The following is a 24002-nucleotide window of genomic DNA, read 5'->3' on the forward strand; positions in this document are numbered from 1 at the left end:
TACGTGTTGTGCAGACGGCCTCTAGCACATTCTGCCAACGACGCCATATAGGCTGCTCTCGGGCGTCCATACTTCCCATTGGGCCCGCCAAGCTCACATTGTAACGCGAATTGATTACTCGTCACCCTGAGATCAACGCGACAAGACTTTCGAGCACTCACGAGCCACTGACATACATGTCGCATCTTGCCGCTGACTGTGACGAGTTTTAGCTGCAAGGGCGACCACGTGCTTTGCGGCGAAGTGGCAACAAAAAGAATGCCGGGCACTTATGGAGCGCCAAATTCAAAAATTATTTTCTTCCTTAAAACAAAAAAATGATTTCATTAGACTTTCTTCATTACTTAACGACAAGTCTTCTATCAAACGCCGCATGACGAGTATTTTTACTTGGACCGCATCAGTATGAAAAATACGGTCAAACATGCGACAAATCGCATAAGTTCACAATTTTTTTCGGGAAGATTTGAAGTCTCTTTTACCCCTAAACATTTTTGTACTATAACACACTTTCCTGAAAATCATACTACTATTAAGATTGGTTAGAGGGAGTTCGAGATAGCACAAGAAAAAATCACGAACACTGAAGAGTTTTGTAGTTTTGAAGATACGTAGCTGGTAGTGAAACACAAAAAATTCGGAATTAGTGAATAGGACATCTAAACAGAACCTCTGCGATAGCGCCAGCGTGGTTTCAAAGCTGAACACAGAAAAATAGATTTTATATACATTTTTCTATTAGGCGCGGTTTAACAAATACAAGCGAACTTCGAGGGGTCGCCATGATCGTCAAAATTTTTATCGAGCAAAAATGTTTTGCCACAATACTCTATGTGGCACAGGAAAAAGGCACAAATTTTAATCAGCAAAATCTGCGATGTGCGAGCGCCACGTCTGGGACACTTGGGATGGAATGACCCAATAATAATATCTGGGGTTTAACGTCCCAAAACCACGATATGATTATGAGAGACACCGTAGTGGAGGGCTCCGGAAATTTCGACCACCTGTGGTTTCGACCACCGCGAGATCGAATGACAGGGTCAGCAGTTGAGTGCCATCCATAACCACTACACCACCGTGGCGGGGCTTATCTATTGAAGTTGCAACTAGCAACTGAGCAAAAAGGCTTATCCATTTGAGAGGCCTGACTACGAGCAAGACTTCGATTTGGGCGAGTTGGTACATGCTTAGCTGGGGAAAAACAGCGCAAAAAAGGACGAGGACGCAGGAACACAATACACTGTACGAGCGCTCAACTTACAACTGACATCTTTATTGCACCAACCGCTCGTTTTTACAGCGCATCAAGCCGAGCACGCCATTCCAATCAAACCGCCAATCAATATCATCAGGTATGCAAACTACATTGTCACTGAAAGCTATCACATGTACATGAATTACACCGTGCGCATGCATCTTCCACACTCAGATAAAATGAACAAACCAGTTCCTAACAAGGATGAACAAGCAACAACAACAACAACAACAAAAAAAAAAACCCAGCAATACCTTCCACGTTTTCTATGATGAAAGAAGTGAGGGCTAAATTAGGTGCAACAATGTTGTCATTAAGGCTTAGATGGGACCAAATTTGGCAATAACGTAAAATTTAGCGCTGCCGGATTTTTATAGAGTACGGACGAAGCTCAAAAATGTAACCCAACGCTGCAGTAATCGATGACAAACGCTGCTGCAACCGCTACAACATGAAGATCAAGCACTCACCGTTAAACCGATGGTGGAGACGTCAACTTCAGAGAACATGTCCAACTCCTTTATATGTTCCATTGAATCCCGCCCCGTCCACGGCTCGTCGAAAGTGACGACGGCATTTCTGTCGCCGTATGTAACGAGGCACTTCGATGACATTGGGCGACAACGGCGCAAGACAAAGAACAGTTCTCAAGCCTGCCGCGGTACATGCATTCGCTCACACATACACGGTGTAGTGTCTCTACGACTCGATTGCTCTAGTCCCGAAACACCCAAAAGTGAAACGAAGCCAGTGATTAAAACAAAACGAACTTATTTACTGATACACCAAAATAGGAAACGTCCACGCAGCTCAAAAGGTTCGCTGGCGACTGATGTTTTCCCGGTCCGCTGGGCCTAGATTCTCCTCCTTGCACCACAAACACACGCACACAAAAACAACCACCGACACTGGCATGGGCGTCAACAGGATTTTGCCGTGCTTCTGCAGTTCGTCCTTCGAGGGAGTAAAGCGCCCTTTTTCATGGGCGTCAACAGGATTTTGCCTTGGGGGGTGCAAACCCGTGTTACATCGCGTCTGGGGGAGGAGGGGAGAGAGAGAGAGAGAGAGAGCTGGCATAGCTTGGGGTGGGGGGGCAAGTGCCGGTGTGGCTTGAGGGGGGCAAGTGCCGCTTTTGCACACGTGTCCCCCGTTTTATGGCCCACCTCGAAGTGGAGAACAGTAGCGGTTTCAGTCAGGCGCGCTTTCAATGTTCCAAGGCCACGGTCGCGGGGGCCGTATGCTAGACGCGTGGCTTCCCAGCACTCCGAAACAAACTGTCCGCGCCACACGGAACGCATCCACGTGCGGTCCTCGCTGCCATGACCGCTGATTTATCAGTAGCTCTACTGATGTTTGTAATTTCTGCTGATTCAGTGAAAAGGCGACGCAATCTACTGCTTTTTGGTCTTTTTACAAAAATGAAAGGAACCTCTACGTTTTCTTTTAGTAAAGTTTACATTAATGCGATATCACCAGACAAACAAGAAATTTCCTTCTTTGCGATGTTCTCAAACGCAGCACTACTTTTGACTGACGAGCCATAGACACCATAGAGTTTCATAGAATAAGTATTACAGGAAGCTCTATGTTATGAGCAAATACCAGCAAGTCGTGAGACAGAAATGTGAATGCACAACGCGCCCCACAGCACAGGGCCTACCTTTACCGTTCAATAAAGGTCATCCTGTCATCTCTCTTAACAATTTTATTTTAGTTATTTATTCATCCACTTATTGCTTACAAGAAACGAACGAGCATTGTTACGGCCACTAATATACATTTTCCAGGAACTGACACTTCGCAATGCACTTAACGTGAAAATATGCTCAGTAGTGAAAGGAGATCTACCCGCTCACCCCCTCACCCCCGCGTCCCTCCCTCTCCTTCTCGAGGCATGCGGGAGTAAGTGTTGCCATTCGTCCTCCCGTTCCTCTCATTTTGACGAAGGACCAAGCAGTTACCCTCCGAACTTTGCGCACGGCACGCATGCTTCTGCAGTTCGTCCTTCGAGGGAGTAAAGCGCCCTTTTTCGGATGAACTGCGCAGTTGCTCTCGAAAACTTTTTAGAGTGTATGCTCGGCCTCATGCTCTCCATGTACGTCGCCGCCGATCACACCAATTGGGATGCCATTGTGCCTTTCGTCACCTACACCTACAATACCGCCCCTCAGAGCACTACTGGTTTCCCCCCCTTTTTCTTATTGTATGGCAGGCACCCCTCGCACACAATCGACACAATCGTTCCATACAAGCCGGATCAATCTGAGTGTGCGCCTATTTCTGCCACAGCCAGACTTGCTGAAGAGTGTCGCGAACTTCGGCGAGCATTAGCGAGCATTAGCGGCGAAAAAACCACTTCTGAGCCCACGTTCCTCCCTGGAGCGCTCGTATGGCTCTCGATCCCTACCACTGCAACTGGCCTCTCTTCAAAACTACTGCCCAAATACGAAGGCCCCTACCGTGTCGTCGAACGCACATCCCCTGTGAACTACCTGATCGAACCCATCGATCCATCCTCGGACATGCGCCGTCAAGGGCACGACATTGTAAACGTGGAGCGCCTCAAGGCCTACCCTGACTCGCTCATTGTGACAAGTTGTTAGGTCAAGTGGTGGTTGAGCGCCAGTGTCGATGCAATGGGTGACAGCAGACGTGTCGCCGAGAGGAGTTTGCGCGACAGCGAATGAAGAACGAAATTCTTCCAACAGGCATAGAAGCTGGGAACGCTCGACCGACGTAAGGTTGTCAGCAATCGAGGAACGAAATACATCAGCGGATGACGAATCAGATGTGGAAACAGCACTGAGCGTACGGGAGCTGGCGCAGTGCGTGTCACCCGGTGCGTCCATAAGTTGTGCGTCTTCGAGGGGTTCCGCTCTGCCGAGACATTCCCCTCGCACCAACGTAACCATGAACGGGGATGGGTTGGTCACAAAAATATCCGTGTCGCCCTGAGTGATTTCCACGGTCGCAAATGGCACCAGCAAGCCTTTCCTAGTGAAAACGCGGTCACATGGAGAAAGAAGTGCAACGGCGTCGCAGAGACCGGTGCAATAGACTGACACAGCCGTTGACGAATTCGCAGGAACTGTGATGTCGTCTTTGACGAATACCTTGGTCGCAGCCGATGAACTGTCTGCCAGCGTCAAATGTGAGAATGGTGAGAGCTCTAATTCGGCTGGTGCGCAATGAATGACGGCGTCGTGGCGGGCGAGAAAATCCCATCCCAGGATGACGTCGTGAGAGCATGAAGAAATTATGATGAATTCGACGGCGTACAGAGCGTCCTGAATGATGACACGGGCGGTGCATACCGCCGTCGGGTGAATACTTTGGGCGCTGGCTGTACGGAGGGAGAGCCCGGAAAGCGGCGTCGTCACTTTTCGTAGCAGGCGGCTTAGTTTAGCGTCCATAACGGATACGGCGGCTCCAGTATCGATAAGGGCAGATGCGCGAACACCGTCCACAAAAACGTCTACCACGTTCGATGGTCTTCGCTGAGGGCTTTCGCAGTTCGATAGCGTCGCAGCCCTTGCCTCGTGGACTGCGACGACTAGTTTTCCTGGTCGCGTGGGACCGAACGTGGCCGCATCGGTGACAGCGAGCGGCGTCGTGGTGACGGTGAACGGCGGGTAGATGCAGCTGGGCGAGACGGCGGCGACGGAGGCGTAGGTGGGTCGTAATACGGCCGGTTCGACTGGATGGTGGCAGGCGACACGTCTCTAGGCGGCTGCACGCGATTGCAATAGCGCGCCACGTGGCCGGCGTAACCGCATGCGAAGCATATGGGGCGGTTGTCAGGTGTGCGCCATCGGGTAGCTGGGGCAGGGCCCGCCCATGGTGCAGGACGGGATTGACGGGGCGGCAACTGATAGGACTGCATGGTGGGCTGCAGTCGTGGTCTGGGTGTGACGTCGGCGTAGGCTACCGGTACATCAGCTTCGAAAGAGTGAGGTCGAGTGGAGGCTTCGGCGTAAATGTGTGGGGCAGGCGTAGCGATTGATGGGGGCGGTCTTGCGATAACTTGGGCGTAACTCAAAGGTGCAGGAGCCGGATGGTGCTGGTGGTACGCGAGCATAACCTCCGCGATTTCCTGCTCAACTGCTCGACGGAGGGGAGGCAGAAGGGTGGTCGACGGCTGTTGAGCGTACCGAGGGCGAGCAAAGTCCAGCAGAGAGAACTGGCGCGCGATTTCCTCGCGCACGAAGGTCTTGATCTCTGCGAGCTACGCGGAGTGGTCGGGTATGGTCGACAAGCCAGCAAGCTCGGCGTCGCGTGATGGAGAGCGACGGGTCATCGATCGCTGCCGGCGCAGCTTTGGCAGAGCGTTATGACCTCTGCCACTGTGCTGGGGTTCTTGGCGAGCAGCATGGTGAAGGCGTCATCGTCGATGCCTTTCATGATGTGCCTGATCTTGTCAGAACCGGACATGGTGGCGTCGGCTTTCTTACAGAAATCGAGTACGTCTTCAATGTAACTGGTGAATGATTCACCGGTCTGCTGAGCGCGTTACGTAAGCGCTGTTCGGCCTGGAGCTTACGAACGGCAGGTCGGCCAAACACGTTGATAATGGCGGCCTTGAAGTCGGACCAGGTCGTGAAATCGGATGCGTGGTTGTTGTACCACAGGCCCGCCACACCCGCGACGTAGAAAACCAGGTTAGTCAATTTTCCGGCCTCGTCCCATTTATTGGGGACACTCACGCGCTCGTAAATGGCGAGCCAGTCCTCCACCTCGGTACCATCGGCGCCAGTGAAGACTGGAGGGTCGCGAATACGAGGGACACCGGGACATGTCGGTGCGGGCGGGGTCGTTTGCTGGGAGGCGTCTTGTGACATGGTAGGCGGCAGGGTACGGGATCGAAGAGCCAGGGGCATCGAATGAGGGCCGATGTTGTTGTGAAGGCTCAGCACTCTCCACCAAATTATAAAGAGGTTTATTAGCGGCGACGATACTCAACAGCGACAGTCGTTATTGTTGTTGTTGTTGTCCTCTCGTCATGGCACATACCCAATGGAGTCAAGGCGGGGCCGACTCAGCGCGAGTTGCGTTCTCTTCGAAAGGAGCTGAAGAGGGCAACCCACTAGAAGGTGTTCGAGAGGACGACCCATTACCAAGTTCGATCGCTTCGCTACACTATAATCGAAGCATGTGTGTATGTGAATCAAAAAAAGGTTTACAATAGACGAACAACAATCGTAATTTTGACAAAACAATATAAAACACCTACACGCACAAACCCTTTACACTAGTCGGTGACTTCAACGTACACATTATGGACCTTAGGACCGAGCTTTGTCATCGACTCTTTATGTCTCTTTAAATACACGAGAGGACGCTGCGTTGCAAATGCGTATAGTGTGCCTCGATGTGTGCGATGTGTGCGCCCCCCTTAGGGTGTTGCCATTCTTTGAAGGGGCTGATGCCGCCACGACGCCATTTTTTGCCCCGCGTCTCGTGCCTCTCAGCGCAGCTGCCGTGCTGCCGTAGAGGGGTGAGACGCCGGTAAGAAGCCGTGGGCTAAAATATGGCAGCCGCGCCGCAGTAGACGCCGCAGATGTTCTCACCCTAAAGCGGACAAAACGCGCATCAAGGCACCCTACGGACCGACGACCGAACATTTTCTGGCCGCTTAGGCGCGCGCAGTGTCAACACCTGAATATTCTTACACCGTGATCATGTGATAAGAACAGGCTGGATGCTAGCGTAGTCGTCCGTTCCAGGTAATCAGCAGCCCACCAGCAAAGATGGCTGCCCCCTGCAAGTGATGAAAATTATGGTCTATTCGCCGCGAGATCGGGCTACAGGTGGCAGCACCGTCGCCGTGCTAGTGTGGATAGGCGGTTGTCGGCGCGTATACAAACGCACACAACAGCGCTTCGTTGTGAGCGATTTGGCCTGATTTCTGGCGAACAAAATGTGTTGACTGATGCTTTCTGGCAATATGTGCGCCCTTCATTCCCGAATTAATGCACGAAGCGCACCGAACGGTGCTATTACTTGTGAGAAAAGCGCATCCTGCCAACAAACGGGTTGCTCGCCTTCAGGAACAGTCGGCGTTTTCGCAATGGGTGACGTTTTCTTGTTGTTTTATTTTACATGTTTAGCTTGTGTTCCACCTACTACGCACAGCTGTAGCGCGACTGATTTAGGTATTTACTTCTTGTTCATCTGGATACACCGCAACAAAAAGAACGCACGTATTCCTGCACGATGAGTTCAAATAGCACTTTGTGCACTGTGTGCTGAAATATTCATCCGCATTTCTTATTAGGTTCTCTATGAAATGTAGGACAGTTGATAGGTTTACTGAGGAAAGCTACATGGCTGACAGCGCTTTAGCGCTACGGAGACGTTTAACAAGTGCACGCTTGTCATTGCAGTAAGAGTACACAAAGGTAACTGTACAGCACGGAACTTTCTTCAATTGATTACTTGCACGACAGCAATGTAACAAAGTCCCGGTTATTTCACGGGACCAAAGTACGTTTTTTCATGCGAATAATGTCCGCTGCCTTCCTTCAATCGATAACAACGCAACACAAACGCTCAAGGTATTGTAAAGAAAAAAAGATGTGGCTTCGCGTGACATTACTATGACATAAATGTAAGCAAGGTGTGTGACCGGGCTAGTTGGTTTTCCATGGCGGCGTGAACAGCGCGTGAAACACACAAGGACAAGGTCAGCGCTAGTCCTCGTCGGTTACTCGTCCTTGTGTGTTTCACGCGCTGTTCACGTCGCCATAAATGTAAAGTACGCCGTTTGGATTAATTTTGACCATCAGGGCTCTTTAACGCGTACCCTAATCTATAGGTAAACGGTTGTTTTTGTATAAATTTCGCCACAACATAAATTTTCGCAAGGCCACCCGGTTTTGCGATTTCCATGGCATTCCATTTTCTCTTCTTTTAGGGGACAATTTAAGTACCGAAGTGTCAGACGTGACTTGACAGAAATAATTCTCTGTAGTGGGACCAGGACCGTACACAACTAAAGCTCGTCGCGTAACCTATAAACGACAGTGCCGAAGTTATACACCTAACCACAACGCGCAAGTGCGTGAGAGCCTCTTTTTTTTACCACCGAGCCGCTATATAAAGGCTATATTCACGGAAGATTTAATACTTCTATAGTCTTCAGGACAAGGCCAAGTGCACTTTGCAATGCGCTTGAATGATAGAGCGGCACCTACACCGACATGACTCTCGTGAACGGAGGGTACGACGACCACACACAGCACTCTCGACAAGTGCACTCGCTGATCTTATTACAGTACATATACAGCCGATCAGGGCCAAATGCTCCCTTACATCGTGTTAGACATAAGTACGAGCGGTTAAAGTTGCACTAACCCAACGGAACAAACCGCCTTTTGAGGACCTGCATGACGTACGCGCACATTCTATTCTATTATTCTATGAGCTCACACTATTGGAATTTAACAGCCAGGCGGGTTGCATTTATGACTGCTCGCGGCGCAGCTTCTTGCGGCGGGAGTTTCCGCCCAGAGGCGTGAACCTCTTCTCGTAAGAACGTGGGCAGTGTTGTGAGAGAGCGAGGCATGCCGAAGCTGTCAACAGAATGTTGTGAAAACGATCGGCATACATCATCGACGCTTATAAGCAAATATGCCTATATTATTAAGTGTTATTTATATATACATGAGCATGTCTGCTATCGCGTCCAAAGCTAGTTCCACTGCTGACACGAAGAAGTAAATTCAAACTGCGCTGATGCTCTTTTTAGAGTAGAGCACTTTAAGCTCTTTAAGTTCGCTCTTCATTACCAGATGTGAAACAAGCTTACTGCCATGGACATTCAACCAACAAAACATGCCATGGCCTAAAAGCAAAAGTGTACTGTCAAGTGGCAATAGACATTGTCCTCACCCGATGTTGCAATTGGCATGCTTTCAGCATACGAGAAGGATAGTATCGATAAAAACTATAAATGCTCTTCGTAATGTCGCCGATACAAAATGCTCTTGATGAATTCTTGCAAGACGTGACTTACAGGCAGGCTACGTCATGCAAGAAGCATTTTTGAACATTGGTAGGCGTTGAAGCAGGCCCGTAGCCGTTTGGGGGGGGGGGGGGGGGGCTTGTGCCCCCTCCCCCGAAATTTTGGTGAAGTGTTTTTACCAAAAATAAGTAATGAAGATAGGTGTTTTTCTCAAATAGTCAAGGTTTTCAACAAGTGCCCCCCCTCCCCCCCAAAAAAAAAATCCTGGCTACGGGCCTGCGTTGAAGATCTTGCTAAAAATGAGGAGGACGAAAACTGTACTGATCGCTCCAGGTTCAACCGAACTAGAGTGTACTAGTACACTCTAACCGAACCACGCCGGCAGAATTTAGCATTAGCTGACTAGAGTGACTCTATAGATGATGATGATGATGATGTAGTGGTGGCCTGCCCCTTTGCAACGGGGAAACACATTCAGTGTCCTGGCCTCACGGAAAAAAATTAAGAAAGGAAAAAAGACAGAAATATTGAAGATACACCCTCACTCGCCAAAGGCAGGAGACGCGCACATAACAGGTCCTAAGTTCGGTGTACAGTTCTCCACCACTCGGAAAGCCGCCTTTTCGTGACAGCCACCGCGCATCGTCCCCCCTCATTGTCACTGTTGTCCTGTGCATCGAGAAACCCTAGCGCCTGTGGGAGTGTTGCGCCCTCCACCGGAGCCGTGGGAAGTCTCCTGCAGCGAAGCACGGACTCACGGCCACCTGGATCGGGGCGCGCAGGTGGCCGTGAGCGAAGCACGGCCACCTGGATCGGGGCGCGCGGCGCCCGATCCAGGTGGCCGTGAGCGAAGAATGAGGTGATCCTGCGTCTCGGTCTCCATACTGCAGACTCTGCACAGGCTGCTGACGACAGCGTCATCAAACCTTCTGCGGTATTCAAGAGTGCGAAGAGCCCCAGCTCTCGCCTCGAACAGGAGGCTGCTGCCACAACTGTTGTCATAGAAGCGCAACCCACTGATGTTCTCCTCATGGGTCCTGTAGCACTCGAGGGTGGGCTTGGTCTCCATAGCCTTTCTCCATTGGATGTCTTCCGCTTCCCTGACTCGCAGTCGGACCTCGACCGCCCACTTAGCCGCAGTTTCGGTAGGGATGGAGTCTTTAAAGAAGCCATACGTTTTTTCCAGTTGGTAGATTCGTCGCGTCCAGTCCGTCCGCATGCAGGTTGCTGACAGGTACTCGAACACACGGCGCGCCCACCTGAGTACGTCGCATGAGCATGAGGCGACCCTGGTAAGCAGTCTTGCTGGTGGCTTCCCGAGCCTCAAAGCTGGACCAGCCGACATCCCCCTGCACCGCCTCGTTGGCAACTCGACCATGGCAACCAAGCGCCGCACGGCCGACCTCTCTCTGCTGGCGCTCCAACCACTCCCGTGTCGTTGGTGATAGGCACACAACGGCGTTTCCAAACGTCAGACCCGGTACGTGCACCATTTTCCATAAGTCGCGGATCATTTGGAAGCGGTTGCAGCCCCAGAGGCATCGACGATGAAGGATTCGTTGAGCCTGCAGCGCCGCCTGTCGAATCATGGTCTCGTGTAGACTGTATTTTGCGGTTTCCACACACAGGGTAACACCAAGGTACCTGTAGTCGTTGCGTGCAGCCAGTGGTTCTCCTCCCAAGGTCAGCGTCGCTGCATCCGTGTTCCCTCCTGCCAGACAGACAACCGCTGATTTCTTAGTGTTGAACCGAAGTCCAAGACTCGCAACCTCTGTCTGGCAGATGTCGAGGAGGGACTGCAAATCCTGGTTACTCTCCGCCATAACAACCAGATCGTCTGCGAATGCCAAACTAGGCAGGTGGTAGTTCTCGCTAGCACTAGTTGTGCTGAATCGCATGCTAAACCCGAGGTTTGAGTTCAGCAAGGCCCTCTCTATCCTGGAAGCGTACAGAATGTACAGTAATGGCGACAGTGGGCATCCCTGCCTCAGACCCCTGTTTACACGAATTGGGCCAGTGGTTATGGCTCCCAACTGCACACTCACTACATTGTCCTTGTACATCCGCCGTATAGTGGAGATTAGCACTTGCGGTAGAAGAGAGGACCATGCGGCACGTTGTCTGACGATAGCTGACGATACAGGCGTGCCATCTACCGACAACCGCCTGAGCTGTCGGCACTGTCGGCGTGAAGCCATCTGGCAGCCCCGACATTGGCAAATACCCTCGTTTGTACTCTATTTGTTTCTTTTTTCCCTCGCCCTTGCACCCGAAGCAGCGCTGTCCAGCTCCGACTCGACGGACCAGCTCGAACTGGTTTACCGAGGCAAAAACGCAGCTAAAAAGCCGCTAGACCCTTGGACTGAGGGCGGCAAACACACGCTGGTTTCGCTCGCGTGCTGTGCTGTACAAAGCTTTTTCTCCCTTTCATTGACTGAACATCACGTTGAAAATGCTGTCCGCCTTCTCTCGCTCTATTCTTCACCTATAAAAAAAAAAATTACTCTCACGTCACTGGCCTCATCCCAAAAAACTTTCCCGCCATGCCTTCTTCATACCCCCCCCCCCTCGTTGATAAGTGCTGCCATCCTCCTCTTATACTTTCTGCTTGCTACAATTTCATGTAAACCATTTACTCGTCCAGTGAGCTTAGACAGAGGCAAATGAGGGCTGAATGAACCTAAAGATCAAGACGCGTACGCAACGCACACGGAGCAACCACCGCACCTGCCGGCTATTTTTTTTTTCCCTTTTGTTAAGTAATTTTCTGCTAGACAAATTGCGCTTTGTAACGTAGGATTGAATAGGCGAAGCAAGGAACAGCCCGATGTTTCCGCAGTCGCTATAGGGTGAGATGTCTAGAATTTTCGTTCTTAGCTGCCCATATGCGTAATCCACAATGTCCTTGTGACACTCTTGGACTGTGAAGTTTCATCGGCGGACGCATTGAATAATAAACATCGTGTACTACACCATATGCAGATTCCAACGATCCTAAGTAGTGACATGAGGATGCCAATACAAGCGAAGACTCCTAAAGACAGGGTGCGCCGAGACACGCTATATAGCTTGCTTCTTTCTTTCTTTCTTTCTTTCTTTCTTTCTTTCTTTCTTTCTTTCTTTCTTTCTTTCTTTCTTTCTTTCTTTCTTTCTTTCTTTGAGGCAGTACAGACTTTTTAATAAAAATGCTATGTCTGTCTGGCGCACCAGTCGTCTTCGCACACGAACTCTACGGCAAGGCGGGAATACTTTGCCGCACGCAAAGTTAGGTTCAATGATAATTTAAAAAACGTGTTAGTTAACTTTTAATTATAACTTGAGGGCCGTTGCTTATATGGAATAGTTGTAGGACGTGGCAGTTTATGGCATAGCCATTTTTTTTAATCCTAAAAAACACAGCCAATTTGAGTTTTTAATCATCGAAATGGAAGGCCCCGATCCAAGCGATATCGAAGCTGAGCGTGCAGGAGATGCGGCAGCTCTGTGACGTCTGCCCGGAACTTCACGCGACTAGAGTGTACTAGAACAGGGGAGTGCTCGGAACGGCCGCAGCACCAATGTACAGAAAGTGAAGCTCAAACAGGGTCAATCCACCTGCGGCGCTGTGATCGGTAGTCTGCAATGTGTTGTCGTTTAAGAGTTGCGCGCGGCTCCGCCAATGTGGTGCAGGGGTAGAATGCCGGCTTTCCACTCAAAAAGCCCGGGTTCGAATCGCACCTGTAGATTGTGGGTTTTTATTCTAAGGGTAACCTTTTATAGCTGTGTTGGTCATCCTTTGTTTCTTAAAACTAGCTTCTGTTGCTACGTATTGCTACAAAAAGTAACGTAAAATGTGAAATCTCGTTTCGAGTCTCATATTCACGAAAATCTCGGAGGCCACACTTTACGTTTTTGTTCAATCCCGGGCGGTGGCGCTGCAAATAACTGCGCTCACTGTCAAATTTTTTTCTATTTTACTTCACATTTTGCGTTACTTTTTGAACCAACACGTAGCAACTGAAGCGAATTTTAAGACACAAAGGAAAACCAATACAGCTATGAAAGGTGACACTAAAAATAAAAACCCACCATATACAGCTGCGATTCGAACCCGGGCCCTTTGAGTGGGAAGCGGGCATTCTACCCCTGCACCATTTCGGCGGAGTGCCCTCCAACGTGCATCACAGAATTCAGGCATATGACGTATCCGGGCATATGACGCCACTTCTGTGATGCACGTGGAAGGGCAACAAAGAGAAGGGGAGATTGTAAATGCTCTTGAAATTCATAGGGCGGGTGTTGCGTATGCCACCACTCCTTCCATTGCGTTGTCAAAAAAAAAAAAATCGACTATCTATGCAGACAAAAACCACGTGTGAACGGGAGGTACAGATAGGCGGCGGTGACACTAGCGGCTTTTAGCTTGTACGTATACTTTTTTACGTTACCGTGTTACCGGATACCGGATGGAATCTGCGCATGCGCGGGCCTTTACGGAACGTAGACTTGCTTTCACGGAACGTAAAATACTCGCTGGATACGTTTTACATTTGCGGCCATAGCTCGCGAATTCACCTTCGTTCGTGGCTACTCGCGATATGTGCTTTTCGGAGACTCCAGCCACCGAGTCAAAATAAGCCGACGTGCGAGCTTTGTTTGATACCGAAGCTAGAGTGAGGCTGAATACCGAAGCCGTAAACGTGAGAAGTCTAAAGCTGCTAAAGCCCCCGAAAGGGCGGATAGGTGGTGCTATCTAGCGGGATGCACCAGGCAAACACAAAATTGTTCTTGTAGAACTATGGTGCATTCTACTTCTGGTGTAAATGCCTTGCAGCGGCGTAATTACGAATGAATTGCCTTTTTAATCCGTTTTTTCGCTCAAAAACACTACGCGAAAACAAACGTGTCCATGATTGTGGTTGCACGAAGCGTCACATGATGTCGGCACCATCGTTCGGTAACCCGGTATGCGTACACGGTAAAACCCTCTATTGCGATTTTGCCGCAGCGGTGATTGAATCTTATCTAAATTAAATATATTTTCAGTTATTATCATCATTTAGTGGTTTGCGCAAAACTTTTCTAAAGCATGCGTTCCGGTAATACGATAAACGCAATCCGCTATTCCGGTAACACGGTAACGTACAAGCTAAAAGCCCCTATTCTTTTGAGAAACATTGTCTGTGATGTGGCACCTGTGTGTGCACAATAAAAACTATATATCTGTCCTTCATGTCGATTAAAAATCAGTTGAAGTCAAGCGGTTGTCCTGTGTCTTTCTGTGTAGTCTTTGTGCGTGTTCGCTAGTATTATGGAAGCATTCATTTTTAAACTTCACGCCGAAATCTGAGCACGTGACGTCATGGATTTCAATTTGTTTTATTCGTATTTTGACCACACTTGCTCGACGAACTTTTCTGAGACTTGGTATGCTTAGTCTCTGGCCCCCTCAGACGACAATGTACTTTATATTTACCTATTAGGAGCTACGTAGACACTAGCAGACGCCGTCAAAATCTATGACGTCACGACGATTGGTGCGGGAACTGCAAGGTGGCGTCGCCGCCCGCATTTTCCTTTCTGTGCGTTTTCTCGCTTACCAAGCTTCTTCTCGCGGCAAGCGTGATGGTTTTGGTATTCTGAAAGAGTAATTTACTAATACGACGAAAATTGTTTTTCTCTTTAGTGTGCTCTATGTGACCATTCCATGTTAAGGTTGAATTAAATATTATACCTGAGTATTTAAATGTCGAAATTGAATCAATTGTGATATTGTTAACTGTGCATGAATTGATCCGATAATTAGTCTGTTGGTACGCGTGAGCGACGCAGAGACGAGGCGTGTTGTTGAGAGTCTCCGTACCAACTGGTTTTCCTTCTCTCCCTCTCCGCGCCTCCTTCGTGGCTTTGTTACGGCGCAGAGGGAGGAAAGGGAATATCGTTCTCCCTCACGCTGGCAGCGCCACGGCTGCACCGCGGCGCATTTAGAGTTCACTAGAGTTACTGTATATGCTACTACCTAAAGGTAGCATATACAGTAACTCTAGAGTTCACCACAGTACTCCCCCCCTAGTGAGAGCACGAGCGAAATGAAACGCGGCTACTGGTTGAGGCGATTTGGCGCACCTGTCCGTCTTCCACTGCGTGTGTGATATTTTTCAGTCACTTGGGTGTCCGTCGCTGGTGTGGGATGTGGCGCTGTTCGGCAGGTTTCAGTTCCAGTGACTCTAGGTTTCAGTAGAGTTACTGTATATGCTACCTTTAGTAACTCTAGGTTTCAGGTGGAAGGGCGGAGGTTGCTGTCGTGGACTGGTTGGTCTCCATGTGTGCCGGCTTAACTCTGTCCAATGACACCACTTCCTGGCGGCCATGCCTTTCGATGGTAATCGTTTTTCTTCCGTGGCGGAGAACTCTGAAGGGTCCGTCGTAGGGTGCTTGTAGTGATCTTCGTACTACATCGTTGCGCAGAAAGATGTGGCTACAGGGGCGTAGCCAAGGGGTGGGGGGTTCAACCCCCCCCCCCTGAAATTTTCAGTTTTGCTTGCGTGTATAGGCACGCACACATACAAACGCACGCACGAACACACATAAAGTATGGTTGAACCCCCCCCCCCCCCCCCGAAAAAAATTTCTGGCTGCGCCCCTGTGTGGCTACACGACTCGAGTTCGCTGCTCACATATATGCTTCTTTCTGTGGGCTGTCGTGGAGGTGTCGGTCGAAGTTTTGTCATGATGTGACGTAGGCGAGATGCGTAGTCGTCAGCAGGAATGTGGTTTTGTTGTTGGTCAGGCACAAAGAACTCGCCAGGCAGACGCAGGGTTGTGCCGTAGACAAGTTCTGCAGCGCTGAAGCCGACGTCCGCCTTGAACGCAGTGCATATGCCCCAGAGTACAATGGGCATGCAGTGCTTCGACCCAGGAGTGTTCTTCGCTTGCCATGAGTGTGGCTTTCAACTGTCGGTGGAATCGCTCAACCATTCCATTACTCATCAGATGGTAGGCAGTCGTTCTGATGCGCGAAGCACCGATGAGCTTTGTTAGACTGGCGAATAATGCGGACTCGAATTGGCTTCCTCTGTCGGTTGTAATGGATGATGGCACGCCAAAGCGACAGAGCCAGTGACTGACGAAAGCACGGGCAACAGTTTCGGCTGTGGTGTCTGGCATGGGAACAGCCTCTGCCCAACGTGTGAAACGGTCAACACAAGTTAGCATATACATTTGGCCCTGACAGGGTGGCAACGGCCCGACGATGTCCACGTGTATGTGGTCGAATCGAGCATCTGGCCCGGGAAACGTCTCCAACGGTGTCACGGTGTGACGCTGTACCTTGGAGCGCTGGCATGCGAGACATTCACGGGTCCATTGTCGGGAATCGCGGTTGATGCCGGGCCATACGAAACGTGCCGTTAGGAGCTTTCGCGTAGCTCGGATTCCCGGGTGTGACATCTCGTGTAGCGATGCGAATACCTCGCGACGGAAGTGCACAGGCACAAATGGTCGTGACTTGCTAGTAGCCTAGTAGACGTGTCGCAGCAAAGCCCTTCTGTACCTGGCAAGGGTAACCACTGCAGGTTTAGTGACGTCGACGTTTCTTGTAGGCGGCGCAATTCGTCGTCATCCCGTTGAGCAGCCGCCATTTTGTTGAGATCTATTCCTGTGGGACAGGTAGAGACGAGGCGTGTTGTTGAGAGTCTCCGTACCAACTGGTTTTATTTGTCTGCGAACTGGTTTTCCTTCTCTCCCTCTACGCGCCTCCTTCGTGCCTTTGTTACGGCGCAGAGGGAGGAAAGGGAATATCGTTCTCCCTCGCGCTGGCAGCGCCACGGCTGCACCGCGGCGCATTTAGAGTTCACCACAAGTCGTCATGCTAAATTTAAGATGTTTTGCTTTATCGATGTTAATTTGCATCTTCTATACGGATCATCAGTCTGTTGGTTTACCCAGGGCAGACTGTAGGCGAGTAAAGTCGACAGGGCGCGTTATTTCTTTATATATTACGCAGTCGTCGGCAAATAATCTAATTGGGACATTTGTGTCGGTTGCTGCGTCATTATAATGTCGTTTAAAAATAGAAGTGGGCCGAACGCTGACCCGTGTGGTTCCCCTGATATGGCGCGTCCACTGTTCGAGATATGGTCTTGTATATATATAGTTCGTCAACATATATGTTGACGAACTGTTTGCGGTTTGTTAGAAACTGTTCGATCCATTGTGCTGTTTTCTGATGAAGTTGGAGATTGCGCATTTTTAAAATCAAATGGTTATATGGGACCTTCGAAAAATCGACTAAGATTGCGTCGGTGATGAGGTCAGTGAACGGTGAAGATCAGTTACTAATTCGAAGGGTTGAGTTTGGCAGGACATGCTTTTTTTAAGAAAAAGCCGTGCTGGTTAATGAGAAGTAGGGTTGTTATCGTTTAGATATGTTATGATCTGTTCGTGTATTATATGTTCCACTAACTTCTAGCTAATGGAGGTTAATGAGATGGGCGTGTAGTTGCTTGGAAGGGAAATGTCGCTGGATTTAAATATTGGAGTTATGAACGCTGACTTCCAGTCTTCTGGCACGCATCCTGTGTCGACGAATTGCTGAAATATTAATGAAAGCATGGGAGCTGAATGATGAGTGGTTAGCTTTAGAAGTTTAGCGCTGATTCCGTCGGGACCTGGACTTGTTTTAAGAGGGAGGCGTTCTATTACGAATGTCGTATGCTATAACTATGACGGGTGTAAAAGGAAGTGCAATGTGAGGTTGACGGAGCGGAAGTGAACTATCAAGAGGTAGTTCATCCGTAAATACCGCGGCAAAATTATTGCTGAAAATTTCGGCGCATTCGGTTACTGGTACTGCACTGCCGTCGTTTCTTTAACATGTTTGGAAGCGTGAGATTAAAGTGCTCAATTTTGGCACCATGAATAGCTTTTTCTGCCAGTACAGATGTGAATTTGTAATTCCGCATTTCACATGGTGGATTTGTAATTCCGCGTTTGTGTAATTCACATGGTGCGACGGGCTCTTTTGCCACGCAATATTACATCTGTTGACGCGTTTCTTTGTCATACGCTTCCGAAAACGATTAAAGCTTTGTCAAGAGAGGCAATCAAAACTCAGGCATATGCATATGCCTTTCCAACCTAGGAAGCCAGTCCGGTTACGGTTCTTGTAGTTTGTACACCTAAATTATTCGACTGATAGATTCACGGAAATAACTCCAAGCTTATCGGCCTTGCGTCTGTATATCTGTATGACGTATCGGCCATTCTCGACAACCAAATCTATGAAGGCCCAGAAGCGTTATCATTCAAAAGGTATGTCTTCATTGTCAACCGGTAAAAACCTAATGATATAACTGTCTATCGGCAAGCCTTTTTTCAAAGTCAATTGAAGAATGACCCAAAAACCTTCCCCAACAATTTAGAAAACAATGGTTGCCCAAGGGTACGAAAATTCTTTTTTCTTCCAAATATGTAATTACTTCGAGTGTGTTAGTGTGTAATCTGAAGAAAAAGCTTTTGCACCTCCTCTAACAGCCTTTTTTTTACACTTTTGAGAACGTCTCGTCCTGGGCCAGCATTGTATTGGATTTGATAGACCGGAATGGGAAGAAACACATCACACAAGTCTTTATACAGTTTCTTGTGGGACTCATTACGAAGGATTGGCAAGAGAGAAATGAGCTTTGGAGCACGACATGAACATGAAATGTATATGCAATGACAGCCTACGATTGGCTGCAGTATGCCATATCTTATGTATCTGAATTGAATGAATGCAGCAAATAAAAAAAAAGCACGGCTCTTGGTAGAGCACTTGCTTGTCACGCGGAAAGCCTGGTTTATAACCCGCCTCGAACCTCGTTTTTCTTTTTTTTTTTTACGGCGGACAACTACGCCACCAAAATCGGCTATTATGAGCTCATAACAGCTTGCGCGGTAAAAATGGCTTATTTGGGGCGTCTTTCTGCACGCCGCGTTGATCGTCATTCGCCCGGAACTTAGGTCGCTTAGGTCACGAACCACGTGCACGATGTCAGCGTGACACAGCACTCTTGACAGCAGAGTAGCAAGCACACAGTTTTCGAGAAGTGAAACGCGAGCAAGCAAGATGATAATTATCGTTGTGTTGCAGAAAGATGCCCGAAACACGCCCCTTTCTTGAGTGTGGGCCATGTGGTGTGACCTAAAGGCATGCATATGCTGGTGCTTCGCCTACACCAATTTTGTTCTCCGTCCAGGCGGAAACGGCATGCTTTGAGGGCATTCCTTGAATATAACGTAACTCCAACTACTAATACGAAGAAATATAACAGCCTGCTGCACAAAAAAAGAGCCCGAAAGGGTAATAATATTCTGGATTGCATTGAACTCCGCCGTACCGCGCCGTACTGTATTTACAATTTCCACGACTGGTTCAAAATTTCGCCATACTGTAACTGCTCATACTGAATTTAAAGTTAATATGTAAAATATTATGATAATATTTTGTTACTTTGCTAATTCAGATTATGTAGCGAACGAAATTGAGTGGTCCATCTAAAGCAACAATGGCTGCGCCGCCTTCATCTTTCCATACCGTAACTTTCGGTTTCGATTCTATAGTCTCACTTCCTGTGCGTAGCTTCTGCTTCCTTTTCCAAGTGCATTCTGGGTTGAATGCCACGTTGTTTTGAGGGCGCATGCGTATTGAAGCATTTCCGGCGGTCGGAACGTAACGTCAGCCTGCTGCTTCTTGCCACGGGAAGTATGAGTGTTTTATAGAAGTAAAAGACGAAGCCGTCGAGCTGCGCTTTAACCATTTCTAAGTGAGTACTAGAGCTTTTGTCAGTTACCCATGGCTGATAGGTTCTTAGCAAAGAAGTTTCGTTGGTGTTTCCAACAACTCGGTGCTACTTTAACCTGCGATCGACGGGCCAGCTTTTCGGCGTCTCTCCCTTTTTTTTTTACAGAAAAAAAGGCTTAATCGTGTTCTCGAAGCGGGATTTTGCACAAATAAACAGGCGTTGTTTCAAATGTGCACACGTACAGCAGGCTGTTTCGGAGGTATTACAATCTGGGACATTTAAATCGGACGTCTTCGTGGCATTGACGCGTAAGCACTGCCGCATCATCGGTAAGCGACGTAGTGATACCGCTTGTTTTTGCCGTGATAATCTTTCGTTGAATGTGTTCCGTGGCATTGTAGTCGCATTTATAAAAGCCAGTGCGTGAGTGTACCCTGAAAGTTCCTGGCTGTTGATACAAACAGGTGGTGTGCGGCGGAAAAACGAAGCAGGAAACCTGGAAAGAAATAGCTGATGCCGTATCGTAGCCTTGAATTTGATCGCTCAAGCGATGTGCTTGGGCGGTCAGCCTTCTCATTTTTGCCATATCTGCTCTCTTTACTCGTGCGCTTGGCCAGCGCATTGCACTTTGTCTCAACTGAACTCCCCCTCTCTCTCCTTCCCGCCCTGTGATTTGCAGTCAGTGACCTTGTGTCAGTGCGGCAGAGATTTACATGCCGTGGGCTCTCTGTCTGGTCATTTACTGCAACTCAGACTGTCTGTCATTGCGAAATGGCTGTAATAGAGCCGTGAAACAAACTCGCAGCTTATAGTCCCGGTGTGTTATACTATTGGGTGTATAACGTGTCATGTGGGCATATACTCATTGAGGAAACGCCGCATTTCGTCGCACTGTGCTACCAGGATTTGTCATATCAAACGTTCGCCGAAGTGGGGATGGTATTAGTGCCACCATTTTCGTTGTGCATATGTTAGCTTTTTCATTTTGGCATTAGTTTCACCTGCTGCATATTCTGACAGCAGCACACCTCTCGCAAAGGTGACTAGTTCCTTCTTCAAGCACGACACATTTTTTTTGCAAGCTTTTGTCGAATAAAGCCAACACTCACTGGTGTCATTAATGTAAGGGATTTAGAATGTTAATAGATGGATAAACATGGTGGTAGCTTGATAGGTCATGTCTCTTACCCAAAGACTTCTGCGATGTTTCTCTGAAAAATTTTACTTTCACACTGATTCCGTAAGTTAGCAAATATCGTTTTAGTGTTGGGAGCTTTCCAAACAATTGTGTGCACGTACTATGTGTAGTGTAACTGTTACATTCAGCGCCACTTCAGTGCTCAAATTTAAACAAGAACACTGTTTTAATAGAGTTGCTGCAAACAGTTTGGAGCATTGTTCAGTGCAGGCGGCTGATGTTTGAACCATAATTTAGAGGCTCACAGATTTTATTTGTATCTAAAGCTTAGGGCTCATTTTGGTGTATGAAACAATCTAATTGAACTGGGGTGTTTAGTTGCTGTATATGTTCTTCATTTATGGCATACATGAAGTTAAAACAGCAGTGATTGATTCCTGGTGTTTTAGCTTGTGTGACTGCGATAAATTTTCGAAGGATTGATGTTGGGAGCATGCATGTTAGGCTTGTACAATGCATTTTGTGCATTTGGGTGAACATGTTTATGGTTGTATGTGTGGAGCTGTACTCTGGTATTAGGAGCACTGTTGCAGCATTTGCAGTCAGCTGTTAGAAAAAGTTCAGTTACAATATTTTTCCATCCAACTATAAGAAAGAATTGACTTTCGCTAGTTGTCAGAATGCATTCAGAACTTGATGCATTCTAGTACAGCTGTTAATCATTACAGTATTATGCATTAATGAAAAAGATGTATGGATCATGGACTCATAGAGAAACCCAGTTCCTGAGTGGGCTGTCTGTGATTGAGATGCTTTGACCTTTTTATAGGCTGCTTGTGTGACATGTGTCATTGTGATGTCAGTCAGTGGGAAAATTTGGTTCGCTTACTTTTGGGGGGAGGATAAAACGTATGAAAACTTGACATGGCAGTAGCTAAAGGAAAGAAAGAGGAGACTACTTTGTGTATTGCAGAAGAATATGGGCAAAACCCTGGTGTAAGGATTCATCTTCTTATCATGCTTTGTTGTACAGATTCCATCCTTCTTATTGGTACTTGCCTATAAACAGAATTTAGCCCTTGCTTACGGAGTATGAGTCTCAATATGTAGGTGTAGTTTGGTTTGTTCCACTCTTTTACAGTAACTAGTGCTTGAGCTACCAAGGGCCGTATTCCGAGAGGATCACTTTTGGTGACACTGTCACTTTGACGGGACAAAAGATGCAGCATGTTTGATTTGAGCGACTACTTACCACTGATGTCATTGTTGCACTGCCTACATGTTACTGATGCCTCACTGTTATCCTGAGAACACTAGAGATGACACACCATGTTCATGCAAAGCAGCTCAAGTGTGGCATGTATTGGCTGAAGTACAGCGATCACAGTCAGTAGCCACGATTACGTAGTGACATGGCAACACGAATACAGCCAAGAATGCCCAATCAGAGCTGAATTTGCACGTGTTACTTACCGGCTTTGCAGCTAAAAATAAATAGTGAAATCAGCCATTGCTTAGTCTCGTCTCATACTGAGGACGAAGCATTAGGTTATGTCTTGTCAGTTTTGATAGTTTCCGTTTGTGTTGATACTGTTAATCCCACAGATAATACTACAGTGAGCTGTATAAGTGGTTTGATTTCAACCTGGCAGATGGTGTCATAGCACTTGCACTTGTCATGTGCTGACAGTGTGAAATGCTCCAGGGAGCCTAATTGTTCCCTGCATCATGATTTTCACCCCACTCTGGTGCACTACGCGATTATGTTGGCAAATAAAAGGCCAATTAGATGTCAAGCACATGATGTGGTGTGACAGAACATTTTTTGAGGGGCGTTCATTGCTACTGTTGGCTAAGGAGGCTACGTGACATTGCTGAGAAAAGGGTAGACAAAGCAAAACCTCCCTGTCGCATTTATGGAAACGCAGCTTACGGCTACAGCAGCAAAAGCGTGTCGCATCAATGTGCTGGGGGAATGTGTATCAACAGGACGATATGTTTCTTTATTCTGGGTATATTGTTAGTACCCAATGACACTATGGCATAAAATTAACGTGCACTAGGCAATAAAGATGTTGTTGCCTGTTTTGTACTTTTCCTAAGTCAGTGTGCACCGGAAGTTACATCTCCAGAGGTGATCATCTTGGATTGCGGCGTTAGGTTCACTTTCCAGGAATGGGCATCTATTCAATTTCTGTCACAAAGGTCTTCTTGAGATGGCATTATACAGTTTGATACCGCATCGGAAAGGGGAAAAAATAATGCTGACCAAAAATATATATTAAAAGATAAAAGGTGTGTTTTGGTTTCCAGAAGGTGCCCTTGGTCAGTAATACCCCTGTCACATGGCAAATCTAATGTCATTTACAGCGAATGTCATTCGTTTGCAATGTCATTTGTTTGTTGTCACACGGGGGAAACTAATGCCATTCGATGAAAATGACATTTTCTATTGAATGAGTTCACGAAACACATTCGCATTCGATTTCGGACCGAATGCATAGTCTCGACGCCAGGGACCTTTTGGGGAGATGGCAGTTAAAGGACCCCTGACACCAAAATTGAAACCTCGAGATGTTTGTGTTGTTTGACTTTCCTGTATACGGGGGCACATCTGACCGATTATTAGCGACGAACGTTGCCTTTAAGATATCTTAATTTGGTTTTAAAGTAAGCATGAGTGCTCACTTGAGTTGGCTGCACCTTGCGACATCCTGGTATGACGTAGATAGAGGCCCCGCGTGACGTTCCACGAGTAAAGCTAGTATTGTGGACGTCACAGAAGGTTTGCGGGGCGCACGTGCACAATACGTGCGCCCCTGCAAGCGTGCACAATACGAGGCCTATTCTTCCGCACCCCTCTCGCTTTGTTGTCGGGCT

The 24002-nt window shown here is 48.1% G+C and overlaps 1 protein-coding gene across 5 annotated transcripts in view; it reads left to right on the forward strand.

Moving 5' to 3' along the window:
• LOC119401386 (protein transport protein Sec24A) overlaps nucleotides 1–24002 on the forward strand; it is a 651765-nt gene that overhangs the window by 522287 nt on the left and 105476 nt on the right. For all 5 annotated transcript variants that reach the window (XM_049417365.1, XM_037668141.2, XM_037668149.2 and 2 more), the window contains exon 2: nucleotides 19928–20005. The gene's annotated coding sequence lies outside the window, so the exon portion shown is untranslated. The remainder of the gene's footprint in view (nucleotides 1–19927; nucleotides 20006–24002) is intronic.

This window comes from Rhipicephalus sanguineus, chromosome 1, assembly GCF_013339695.2.
Source record: "Rhipicephalus sanguineus isolate Rsan-2018 chromosome 1, BIME_Rsan_1.4, whole genome shotgun sequence".
In the NCBI taxonomy this organism is placed as follows: domain Eukaryota; kingdom Metazoa; phylum Arthropoda; class Arachnida; order Ixodida; family Ixodidae; genus Rhipicephalus; species Rhipicephalus sanguineus.